Below are 13,264 nucleotides of genomic sequence, written 5' to 3'. Positions count from 1 at the left end.
AGAAAAATTTGCAGTTCCGATAAAGTGGCTGATTTGGCTTTTTTTCAATTGTTTGGCATGATTTGTACCAAAGCATTTGACACAAAGACAACATTTTGTTTAAGTGGCAATTATATTGCATTGAACAAACAAACTGTTCAAAGATCGAAGTAAGAAACCTTGCGTTCACGCATTTAATTGTTGGTTTGTTTTTTCAAATGATAGATTTGATTGTTAGGCAAGGAAGCGTACGATATAAGACAGACGTGTATCGATAACCCAGTCATTTAAAATGTACTTGTACGTTGCGACCAAAAGTGTTATAGAAGGGCTCGTCCGGGATTTGAACCCGGGACCTCTCGAACCCTAAGCGAGAATCATACCCCTAGACCAGTGGTTCTCAAACTTTTTGTTGTTGCGACGCCCCTGGAAATGTTTTCTGGACTTGCGACGCACAAGGAAATAAAAGTTATTGAGGAAACTTGTTATTAAAGCTGTGTTTATTGATACAACAACAAAAAGCCACGAAACGAAACTATTCTGTGACGCCCTTGGAAGATTGAAACGACGCACCAGGGCGTCGCGACGCACAGTTTGAGAACTACTGCCCTAGACCAACGAGCCGATGTGTTAACTGTATGTATACATAAGGCTTGTTCAAAACAGAAAGTTCGAACCTTTGCCATTGTCGTATGTTCACACCTATGTGATGTGTATTGCTTGGAAGGTTTACGCATTTTGAGTCGACTGCAACCTTGTGCGCCCGGCTAGCTCAGTCGGTAGAGCGTTGGACTCTTAGTCGTGGGTTCGAGCCCCACGTTGGGGGATAGTTTGTGCGAAGTATTAGATTGGATGAGACAGATTTGTAAATCAGGCAAACTAGCTGATTTGGAATTCTTTTCAAGAGTTTGGCAAGGCTTGTACCAAAGCATTTGACACGAAGACAACATTTTGTTTAAGTGGCAATTATATTGCATGTAACAAACAAACTGTTCAAAGATCGAAGTGAGAAACCTTGCGTTCACGCATTTAATTGTTGGTTTGTTTTTTCAAATGATAGATTTGATTGTAAGGCACGGAAGCGTACAATATAAGACAGACGTGTATCGATTACCCAGTCATTTAAAATGTACTTGTACGTTGCGACCAAAAGTGTTCTAGAAGGGCTCGTCCGGGATTTGAACCCGAGACTACTCGCACCCAAAGCGAGAATCATACGCCTGGACCAACGAGCCGATGTGTTAACTGCATGTATACATAAGGATTGTTCAAAACAGAAAGTTCGAACCTTTGCCATTGTCGTATGTTCACACCTATGTGATGTGTATTGCTTGGAAGGTTTACGCATTTTGAGTCGACTGCAACCTTGTGCGCCCGGCTAGCTCAGTCGGTAGAGCGTTGGACTCTTTTCAAGTGTTTGGCATGGCTTGTACCAAAGCATTTGACACGAAGACAACATTTTGTTCAAGTGGCAATTATATTGCATGTAACAAACAAACTGTTCAAAGATCGAAGTAAGAAACCTTGCGTTCACGCATTTAATTGTTGGTTTGTTTTTTTCAAATGATAGATTTAATCGTAAGTCACGGAAGCGTACGATATAAGACAGACGTGTATCGATAACCCAGTCATTTAAAATGTACATGTACGTTGCGACAAAAAGTGTTATAGAAGGGCTCGTCCGGGATTTGAATCCGGGACCTCTCGCACCCTAAGCGAGAATCATACCCCTAGACCAGTGGTTCTCAAACTTTTAGTTGTTGCGACGCCCCTGGAAAAGTTTTCTGGACTTGCGACGCACCAGGAAATAAAAGTTATTGAGGAAACTTGTTAGTAAAGCTGTGTTTATTGATACAACAACAAATAGCCACGAAACGAAACTATTCTGTGACGCCCTTGGAAGATTGAAACGACGCACCAGGGCGTCGCGACGCACAGTTTGAGAACTACTGCCCTAGACCAACGTGCCGATGTGTTAACTGCATGTATACAATAAGGCTTGTTCAAATCAGAAAGTTCGAACCTTTGCCATTGTCGTATGTTCACACCTATGTGATGTGTATTGCTTGGAAGGTTTACGCATTTTGAGTCGACTGCAACCTTGTGCGCCCAGCTAGCTCAGTCGCTAGAGCGTTGGACTCTTATTACAACGGTCGTGGCTTCGAGCCCCACGTTGGGCGATAGTTTGTGCGAAGTATTAGATTGGATGAGACAGATTTGTAAATCAGGCAAACTAGCTGATTTGGAATTCTTTTCAAGTGTTTGGCATGGCTTGTACCAAAGCATTTGACAGGAAGACAACATTTTGTTTAAGTGGCAATTATATTGCATGTAACAAACAAACTGTTCAAAGATCGAAGTAAGAAACCTTGCGTTCACGCATTTATTTTTTGGTTTGTTTTTTCAAATGATAGATTTGATTGTAAGGTACGGAAGCGTACAATATAAGACAGACGTGTATCGATTACCCAGTCATTTAAAATGTACTTGTACGTTGCGACCAAAAGTGTTATAGAAGGGCTCGTCCGGGATTTGAACCCGGGACCTCTCGCACCCAAAGCGAGAATCATACCCCTAGACCAGTGTTTCTCAAACTTGTACGGATCGCGTACCACTTGACAATTTTTTTTATTGTTGCGTACCACCTAAACCTGGGTTCTTAACCTTTTCGTAGTCACGGCCCCCTTTTGTAAGTCTGCGTACCACCAACGTAATTTAACGTCTTTACATGTGACTTGCATTATACGTTATTGAAGCATTCAAATTCACTTTAAACTAAGTCCTTTCTTCCAACGAAGTTTCTGTACAGTAGCGGTCAACACAACAAACCGATAAATTTTCTGGTATATATAACTTGACTCAATCCTTGTCCTATGAAGTCTATCGTCCATGTGTGTTATGATGTCACAATAGGAGCCGATGTGTCAACTGAACGTATAAACAAGAATTGTTTTAACCAGAAAGTTCGATCCTTTGCCATTATCGTATGTTCACGCCTGTGTGATGTGTATTGCTTGGAAGGTTGTCGCATTTTGTGTCGACTGCAACCTTGTGCGCCTGGCTTGCGCAGTCGGTAGAGCGTTGGACTCTTAATCCAACGGTCGTGGGTTCGAGCCCCACGTTGGGCGATAGTTTGTGCGAAGTATTAGATTGAATGAGACAGATTTGTAAATCAGGCAAACTAGCTGATTTGGAATTCTTTTCAAGTGTTTGGCATGGCTTGTACCAAAGCATTTGACACGAAGACAACATTTTGTTTAAGTGGCAATTATATTGCATGTAACAAACAAACTGTTCAAAGATCAAAGTAACAAACGTTGCGTTCACGCATTTAATTGTTTGTTCGGTTTTTTTTTCAAATGATAGATTTGATTCTAACAAATGGAAGCGTGCGATATAAGACAGATTGTTTCGATAACCCAGTCATTTAAAATGTACTTGTACGTTGCGACCAAAAGTGTTACAGAAGGGCTCGTCCGGGATTTGAACCCGGGACCTCTCGCACCCTAAGCGAGAATCATACCCCTAGACCAACGAGCCGATGTGTTAACTGCATGTATACATAAGGCTTGTTCAAAACAGAAAGTTCGAACCTTTGCCATTGTCGTATGTTCACACCTATGTGATGTGTATTGCTTGGAAGGTTTACGCATTTTGAGTCGACTGCAACCTTGTGCGCCCGGCTAGCTCAGTCGGTAGAGCGTTGGACTCTTAATCCAACGGTCGTGGGTTCGAGCCCCACGTTGGGCGATAGTTTGTGCGAAGTATTAGATTGGATAAGAAAAATTTGCAGTTCCGATAAAGTGGCTGATTTGGCTTTTTTTGAATTGTTTGGCATGATTTGTACCAAAGCATTTGACACAAAGACAACATTTTGTTTAAGTGGCAATTATATTGCATTGAACAAACAAACTGTTCAAAGATCGAAGTAAGAAAACTTGCGTTCACGCATTTAATTGTTGGTTTGTTTTTTCAAATGATAAATTTGATTGTTAGGCAAGGAAGCGTACGATATAAGACAGACGTGTATCGATAACCCAGTCATTTAAAATGTACTTGTACGTTGCGACCAAAAGTGTTATAGAAGGGCTCGTCCGGGATTTGAACCCGGGACCTCTCGAACCCTAAGCGAGAATCATACCCCTAGACCAGTGGTTCTCAAACTTTTTGTTGTTGCGACGCCCCTGGAAATGTTTTCTGGACTTGCGACGCACAAGGAAATAAAAGTTATTGAGGAAACTTGTTATTAAAGCTGTGTTTATTGATACAACAACAAAAAGCCACGAAACGAAACTATTCTGTGACGCCCTTGGAAGATTGAAACGACGCACCAGGGCGTCGCGACGCACAGTTTGAGAACTACTGCCCTAGACCAACGAGCCGATGTGTTAACTGTATGTATACATAAGGCTTGTTCAAAACAGAAAGTTCGAACCTTTGCCATTGTCGTATGTTCACACCTATGTGATGTGTATTGCTTGGAAGGTTTACGCATTTTGAGTCGACTGCAACCTTGTGCGCCCGGCTAGCTCAGTCGGTAGAGCGTTGGACTCTTAGTCCAACGGTCGTGGGTTCGAGCCCCAACGTTGGGGGATAGTTTGTGCGAAGTATTAGATTGGATGAGACAGATTTGTAAATCAGGCAAACTAGCTGATTTGGAATTCTTTTCAAGAGTTTGGCAAGGCTTGTACCAAAAGCATTTGACACGAAGACAACATTTTGTTTAAGTGGCAATTATATTGCATGAAACAAACAAACTGTTCAAAGATCGAAGTGAGAAACCTTGCGTTCACGCATTTAATTGTTGGTTTGTTTTTTCAAATGATAGATTTGATTGTAAGGCACGGAAGCGTACAATATAAGACAGACGTGTATCGATTACCCAGTCATTTAAAATGTACTTGTACGTTGCGACCAAAAGTGTTCTAGAAGGGCTCGTCCGGGATTTAAACCCGAGACTACTCGCACCCAAAGCGAGAATCATACGCCTGGACCAACGAGCCGATGTGTTAACTGCATGTATACATAAGGATTGTTCAAAACAGAAAGTTCGAACCTTTGCCATTGTCGTATGTTCACACCTATGTGATGTGTATTGCTTGGAAGGTTTACGCATTTTGAGTCGACTGCAACCTTGTGCGCCCGGCTACCTCAGTCGGTAGAGCGTTGGACTCTTTTCAAGTGTTTGGCATGGCTTGTACCAAAGCATTTGACACGAAGACAACATTTTGTTCAAGTGGCAATTATATTGCATGTAACAAACAAACTGTTCAAAGATCGAAGTAAGAAACCTTGCGTTCACGCATTTAATTGTTGGTTTGTTTTTTCAAATGATAGATTTAATCGTAAGTCACGGAAGCGTACGATATAAGACAGACGTGTATCGATAACCCAGTCATTTAAAATGTACATGTACGTTGCGACAAAAAGTGTTATAGAAGGGAGAATCATACCCCTAGACCAGTGGTTCTCAAACTTTTAGTTGTTGCGACGCCCCTGGAAAAGTTTTCTGGACTTGCGACGCACCAGGAAATAAAAGTTATTGAGGAAACTTGTTAGTAAAGCTGTGTTTATTGATACAACAACAAATAGCCACGAAACGAAACTATTCTGTGACGCCCTTGGAAGATTGAAACGACGCACCAGGGCGTCGCGACGCACAGTTTGAGAACTACTGCCCTAGACCAACGTGCCGATGTGTTAACTGCATGTATACAATAAGGCTTGTTCAAATCAGAAAGTTCGAACCTTTGCCATTGTCGTATGTTCACACCTATGTGATGTGTATTGCTTGGAAGGTTTACGCATTTTGAGTCGACTGCAACCTTGTGCGCCCAGCTAGCTCAGTCGCTAGAGCGTTGGACTCTTAGTACAACGGTCGTGGCTTCGAGCCCCACGTTGGGCGATAGTTTGTGCGAAGTATTAGATTGGATGAGACAGATTTGTAAATCAGGCAAACTAGCTGATTTGGAATTCTTTTCAAGTGTTTGGCATGGCTTGTACCAAAGCATTTGACAGGAAGACAACATTTTGTTTAAGTGGCAATTATATTGCATGTAACAAACAAACTGTTCAAAGATCGAAGTAAGAAACCTTGCGTTCACGCATTTATTTTTTGGTTTGTTTTTTCAAATGATAGATTTGATTGTAAGGCACGGAAGCGTACAATATAAGACAGACGTGTATCGATTACCCAGTCATTTAAAATGTACTTGTACGTTGCGACCAAAAGTGTTCTAGAAGGGCTCGTCCGGGATTTGAACCCGGGACCTCTCGCACCCAAAGCGAGAATCATACCCCTAGACCAGTGTTTCTCAAACTTGTACGGATCGCGTACCACTTGACAATTTTTTTTATTGTTGCGTACCACCTAAACCTGGGTTCTTAACCTTTTCGTAGTCACGGCCCCCTTTTGTAAGTCTGCGTACCACCAACGTAATTTAACGTCTTTACATGTGACTTGCATTATACGTTATTGAAGCATTCAAATTCACTTTAAACTAAGTCCTTTCTTCCAACGAAGTTTCTGTACAGTAGCGGTCAACACAACAAACCGATAAATTTTCTGGTATATATAACTTGACTCAATCCTTGTCCTATGAAGTCTATCGTCCATGTGTGTTATGATGTCACAATAGGAGCCGATGTGTCAATTGCACGTATAAACAAGAATTGTTTTAACCAGAAAGTTCGATCCTTTGCCATTGTCGTATGTTCACGCCTGTGTGATGTGTATTGCTTGGAAGGTTGTCGCATTTTGTGTCGACTGCAACCTTGTGCGCCTGGCTTGCGCAGTCGGTAGAGCGTTGGACTCTTAATCCAACGGTCGTGGGTTCGAGCCCCACGTTGGGCGATAGTTTGTGCGAAGTATTAGATTGGATAAGAAAAATTTGCAGTTCCGATAAAGTGGCTGATTTGGCTTTTTTTGAATTGTTTGGCATGATTTGTACCAAAGCATTTGACACAAAGACAACATTTTGTTTAAGTGGCAATTATATTGCATTGAACAAACAAACTGTTCAAAGATCGAAGTAAGAAACCTTGCGTTCACGCATTTAATTGTTGGTTTGTTTTTTCAAATGATAGATTTGATTGTTAGGCAAGGAAGCGTACGATATAAGACAGACGTGTATCGATAACCCAGTCATTTAAAATGTACTTGTACGTTGCGACCAAAAGTGTTATAGAAGGGCTCGTCCGGGATTTGAACCCGGGACCTCTCGAACCCTAAGCGAGAATCATACCCCTAGACCAGTGGTTCTCAAACTTTTTGTTGTTGCGACGCCCCTGGAAATGTTTTCTGGACTTGCGACGCACAAGGAAATAAAAGTTATTGAGGAAACTTGTTATTAAAGCTGTGTTTATTGATACAACAACAAAAAGCCACGAAACGAAACTATTCTGTGACGCCCTTGGAAGATTGAAACGACGCACCAGGGCGTCGCGACGCACAGTTTGAGAACTACTGCCCTAGACCAACGAGCCGATGTGTTAACTGTATGTATACATAAGGCTTGTTCAAAACAGAAAGTTCGAACCTTTGCCATTGTCGTATGTTCACACCTATGTGATGTGTATTGCTTGGAAGGTTTACGCATTTTGAGTCGACTGCAACCTTGTGCGCCCGGCTAGCTCAGTCGGTAGAGCGTTGGACTCTTAGTCCAACGGTCGTGGGTTCGAGCCCCAACGTTGGGGGATAGTTTGTGCGAAGTATTAGATTGGATGAGACAGATTTGTAAATCAGGCAAACTAGCTGATTTGGAATTCTTTTCAAGAGTTTGGCAAGGCTTGTACCAAAAGCATTTGACACGAAGACAACATTTTGTTTAAGTGGCAATTATATTGCATGAAACAAACAAACTGTTCAAAGATCGAAGTGAGAAACCTTGCGTTCACGCATTTAATTGTTGGTTTGTTTTTTCAAATGATAGATTTGATTGTAAGGCACGGAAGCGTACAATATAAGACAGACGTGTATCGATTACCCAGTCATTTAAAATGTACTTGTACGTTGCGACCAAAAGTGTTCTAGAAGGGCTCGTCCGGGATTTAAACCCGAGACTACTCGCACCCAAAGCGAGAATCATACGCCTGGACCAACGAGCCGATGTGTTAACTGCATGTATACATAAGGATTGTTCAAAACAGAAAGTTCGAACCTTTGCCATTGTCGTATGTTCACACCTATGTGATGTGTATTGCTTGGAAGGTTTACGCATTTTGAGTCGACTGCAACCTTGTGCGCCCGGCTACCTCAGTCGGTAGAGCGTTGGACTCTTTTCAAGTGTTTGGCATGGCTTGTACCAAAGCATTTGACACGAAGACAACATTTTGTTCAAGTGGCAATTATATTGCATGTAACAAACAAACTGTTCAAAGATCGAAGTAAGAAACCTTGCGTTCACGCATTTAATTGTTGGTTTGTTTTTTCAAATGATAGATTTAATCGTAAGTCACGGAAGCGTACGATATAAGACAGACGTGTATCGATAACCCAGTCATTTAAAATGTACATGTACGTTGCGACAAAAAGTGTTATAGAAGGGAGAATCATACCCCTAGACCAGTGGTTCTCAAACTTTTAGTTGTTGCGACGCCCCTGGAAAAGTTTTCTGGACTTGCGACGCACCAGGAAATAAAAGTTATTGAGGAAACTTGTTAGTAAAGCTGTGTTTATTGATACAACAACAAATAGCCACGAAACGAAACTATTCTGTGACGCCCTTGGAAGATTGAAACGACGCACCAGGGCGTCGCGACGCACAGTTTGAGAACTACTGCCCTAGACCAACGTGCCGATGTGTTAACTGCATGTATACAATAAGGCTTGTTCAAATCAGAAAGTTCGAACCTTTGCCATTGTCGTATGTTCACACCTATGTGATGTGTATTGCTTGGAAGGTTTACGCATTTTGAGTCGACTGCAACCTTGTGCGCCCAGCTAGCTCAGTCGCTAGAGCGTTGGACTCTTAGTACAACGGTCGTGGCTTCGAGCCCCACGTTGGGCGATAGTTTGTGCGAAGTATTAGATTGGATGAGACAGATTTGTAAATCAGGCAAACTAGCTGATTTGGAATTCTTTTCAAGTGTTTGGCATGGCTTGTACCAAAGCATTTGACAGGAAGACAACATTTTGTTTAAGTGGCAATTATATTGCATGTAACAAACAAACTGTTCAAAGATCGAAGTAAGAAACCTTGCGTTCACGCATTTATTTTTTGGTTTGTTTTTTCAAATGATAGATTTGATTGTAAGGCACGGAAGCGTACAATATAAGACAGACGTGTATCGATTACCCAGTCATTTAAAATGTACTTGTACGTTGCGACCAAAAGTGTTCTAGAAGGGCTCGTCCGGGATTTGAACCCGGGACCTCTCGCACCCAAAGCGAGAATCATACCCCTAGACCAGTGTTTCTCAAACTTGTACGGATCGCGTACCACTTGACAATTTTTTTTATTGTTGCGTACCACCTAAACCTGGGTTCTTAACCTTTTCGTAGTCACGGCCCCCTTTTGTAAGTCTGCGTACCACCAACGTAATTTAACGTCTTTACATGTGACTTGCATTATACGTTATTGAAGCATTCAAATTCACTTTAAACTAAGTCCTTTCTTCCAACGAAGTTTCTGTACAGTAGCGGTCAACACAACAAACCGATAAATTTTCTGGTATATATAACTTGACTCAATCCTTGTCCTATGAAGTCTATCGTCCATGTGTGTTATGATGTCACAATAGGAGCCGATGTGTCAATTGCACGTATAAACAAGAATTGTTTTAACCAGAAAGTTCGATCCTTTGCCATTGTCGTATGTTCACGCCTGTGTGATGTGTATTGCTTGGAAGGTTGTCGCATTTTGTGTCGACTGCAACCTTGTGCGCCTGGCTTGCGCAGTCGGTAGAGCGTTGGACTCTTAATCCAACGGTCGTGGGTTCGAGCCCCACGTTGGGCGATAGTTTGTGCGAAGCATTGCATGTATACATAAGGCTTGTTCTAAACAGAAAGTTCGAAACTTGTTTTTTTTTTCAAATGATAAATTTGATTGTAAGGCACGGAAGCGTACAATATAAGACAGACGTGTATCGATTACCCAGTCATTTAAAATGTACTTGTACGTTGCGACCAAAAGTGTTCTAGAAGGGCTCGTCCGGGATTTGAACCCGAGACTACTCGCACCCAAAGCGAGAATCATACGCCTGGACCAACGAGCCGATGTGTTAACTGCATGTATACATAAGGATTGTTCAAAACAGAAAGTTCGAACCTTTGCCATTGTCGTATGTTCACACCTATGTGATGTGTATTGCTTGGAAGGTTTACGCATTTTGAGTCGACTGCAACCTTGTGCGCCCGGCTAGCTCAGTCGGTAGAGCGTTGGACTCTTTTCAAGTGTTTGGCATGGCTTGTACCAAAGCATTTGACACGAAGACAACATTTTGTTCAAGTGGCAATTATATTGCATGTAACAAACAAACTGTTCAAAGATCGAAGTAAGAAACCTTGCGTTCACGCATTTAATTGTTGGTTTGTTTTTTCAAATGATAGATTTAATCGTAAGTCACGGAAGCGTACGATATAAGACAGACGTGTATCGATAACCCAGTCATTTAAAATGTACATGTACGTTGCGACAAAAAGTGTTATAGAAGGGCTCGTCCGGGATTTGAATCCGGGACCTCTTGCACCCTAAGCGAGAATCATACCCCTAGACCAGTGGTTCTCAAACTTTTAGTTGTTGCGACGCCCCTGGAAAAGTTTTCTGGACTTGCGACGCACCAGGAAATAAAAGTTATTGAGGAAACTTGTTAGTAAAGCTGTGTTTATTGATACAACAACAAATAGCCACGAAACGAAACTATTCTGTGACGCCCTTGGAAGATTGAAACGACGCACCAGGGCGTCGCGACGCACAGTTTGAGAACTACTGCCCTAGACCAACGTGCCGATGTGTTAACTGCATGTATACAATAAGGCTTGTTCAAATCAGAAAGTTCGAACCTTTGCCATTGTCGTATGTTCACACCTATGTGATGTGTATTGCTTGGAAGGTTTACGCATTTTGAGTCGACTGCAAGCTTGTGCGCCCAGCTAGCTCAGTCGCTAGAGCGTTGGACTCTTAGTACAACGGTCGTGGCTTCGAGCCCCACGTTGGGCGATAGTTTGTGCGAAGTGTTAGATTGGATGAGACAGATTTGTAAATCAGGCAAACTAGCTGATTTGGAATTCTTTTCAAGTGTTTGGCATGGCTTGTACCAAAGCATTTGACAGGAAGACAACATTTTGTTTAAGTGGCAATTATATTGCATGTAACAAACAAACTGTTCAAAGATCGAAGTAAGAAACCTTGCGTTCACGCATTTATTTTTTGGTTTGTTTTTTCAAATGATAGATTTGATTGTAAGGCACGGAAGCGTACAATATAAGACAGACGTGTATCGATTACCCAGTCATTTAAAATGTACTTGTACGTTGCGACCAAAAGTGTTCTAGAAGGGCTCGTCCGGGATTTGAACCCGGGACCTCTCGCACCCAAAGCGAGAATCATACCCCTAGACCAGTGTTTCTCAAACTTGTACGGATCGCGTACCACTTGACAATTTTTTTTATTGTTGCGTACCACCTAAACCTGGGTTCTTAACCTTTTCGTAGTCACGGCCCCCTTTTGTAAGTCTGCGTACCACCAACGTAATTTAACGTCTTTACATGTGACTTGCATTATACGTTATTGAAGCATTCAAATTCACTTTAAACTAAGTCCTTTCTTCCAACGAAGTTTCTGTACAGTAGCGGTCAACACAACAAACCGATAAATTTTCTGGTATATATAACTTGACTCAATCCTTGTCCTATGAAGTCTATCGTCCATGTGTGTTATGATGTCACAATAGGAGCCGATGTGTCAACTGCACGTATAAACAAGAATTGTTTTAACCAGAAAGTTCGATCCTTTGCCATTATCGTATGTTCACGCCTGTGTGATGTGTATTGCTTGGAAGGTTGTCGCATTTTGTGTCGACTGCAACCTTGTGCGCCTGGCTTGCGCAGTCGGTAGAGCGTTGGACTCTTAATCCAACGGTCGTGGGTTCGAGCCCCACGTTGGGCGATAGTTTGTGCGAAGCATTGCATGTATACATAAGGCTTGTTCTAAACAGAAAGTTCGAAACTTGTTTTTTTTTTCAAATGATAAATTTGATTGTAAGACACGGATGCGTATGATATAAGACATATACGTTTCGATAACCCAGTCAATTAAAATGTACTGGTAAGTTGGGACCAAAAGTGTTATAAAAAGGGCTCGTCCGGGATTTGAACCCGGGACCTCTCGCACCCTAAGCAAGAATCATACCCTTAGACCAACGAGCCGATGTGTGAACTGCACGTATAAACAAGAATTGTTTTAACCAGAAAGTTCGATCCTATGCCATTATCGTATGTTCACGCCTATGTGATGTGTATTGCTTGGAAGGTTTACGCATTTTGTGTCGACTGCAACCTTGTGCGCTCGGCCAGCTCAGTCGGTAGAGCGTTGGACTCTTAATGCAACGGTCGTGGGTTCGAGCCCCACGTTTGGCGATAGTTTGTGCGAAGTATAGAATGGATGAGACAGATTTGTAAATCAGACAAACTAGCTGATTTGGACTTGTTTTCAAGTGTTTAGCATGACTTGTATCAAAGCATTTGACACAAAGACAACATTTTGTTTAAGTGGCAATTATATTGCATGTAACAAACAAACTGTTCAAAGATCGAAGCAAGAAACCTTGCGTTCACGCATTTAATTGTTGGTTTGTTTTTTCTAATGATAGATTTGATTGTAATAAACGGAAGCGTACGATATAAGACACTCATGCTTCGATAACCCAATCATTCAAAATATACCTGTACGTTGCGACCAAAAGCGTTGTAGAAGGGCTCGTCCGGGATTTGAACCCGGGACGTCTCGCACCCGAAGCGAGAATCATACCCCTAGAGCAACGAGCCGATGTGTGAACTGCACGTATAAACAAGAATTGTTTTAACCAGAAAGTACGATCCTTTGCCATTATCGTATGTTCACGCCTATGTGATGTGTATTGCTTGGAAGGTTTACGCATTTTGTGTCGACTGCAACCTTGTGCGCCCGGCTAGCTCAGGCGGTAGAGCGTTGGACTCTTAATCCAATGGTCGTGGGTTCGAGCCCCACGTTGGGCGATATTTTGTGCGAAGTATTAGATTGGATGAGACAGATTTGTAAATCAGGCAAACTAGCTGATTTGGAATTCTCTTCAAGTGTTTGGCATG

The 13,264-nt window shown here is 42.1% G+C and overlaps 5 non-coding genes across 5 annotated transcripts; 2 read left to right on the top strand and 3 right to left on the bottom strand.

Moving 5' to 3' along the window:
• Positions 1–3,447: 3,447 nt before the first annotated feature.
• Positions 3,448–3,519, bottom strand: Trnap-agg (transfer RNA proline (anticodon AGG)). Its single transcript has one exon. It is a non-coding gene; the product is annotated as a tRNA-Pro (tRNA).
• A 137-nt stretch (positions 3,520–3,656) lies between these two features.
• Trnak-cuu (transfer RNA lysine (anticodon CUU)) lies at positions 3,657–3,729 on the top strand. Its single transcript has one exon. It is a non-coding gene; the product is annotated as a tRNA-Lys (tRNA).
• An 8,545-nt stretch (positions 3,730–12,274) lies between these two features.
• On the bottom strand, positions 12,275–12,346 carry Trnap-agg (transfer RNA proline (anticodon AGG)). The gene has a single exon. It is a non-coding gene; the product is annotated as a tRNA-Pro (tRNA).
• Positions 12,347–12,892: 546 nt separating this feature from the next.
• Positions 12,893–12,964, bottom strand: Trnap-cgg (transfer RNA proline (anticodon CGG)). Its single transcript has one exon. It is a non-coding gene; the product is annotated as a tRNA-Pro (tRNA).
• A 137-nt stretch (positions 12,965–13,101) lies between these two features.
• Trnak-cuu (transfer RNA lysine (anticodon CUU)) lies at positions 13,102–13,174 on the top strand. The gene has a single exon. It is a non-coding gene; the product is annotated as a tRNA-Lys (tRNA).
• The last annotated feature ends 90 nt before the right edge of the window (positions 13,175–13,264 follow it).

The sequence above is a fragment of the Phallusia mammillata genome, chromosome 4 (genome assembly GCF_965637545.1).
Source record: "Phallusia mammillata chromosome 4, kaPhaMamm4.hap1.1, whole genome shotgun sequence".
Classification (NCBI taxonomy): domain Eukaryota; kingdom Metazoa; phylum Chordata; class Ascidiacea; order Phlebobranchia; family Ascidiidae; genus Phallusia; species Phallusia mammillata.
This window is presented reverse-complemented; position numbering and strand designations above follow the sequence as displayed.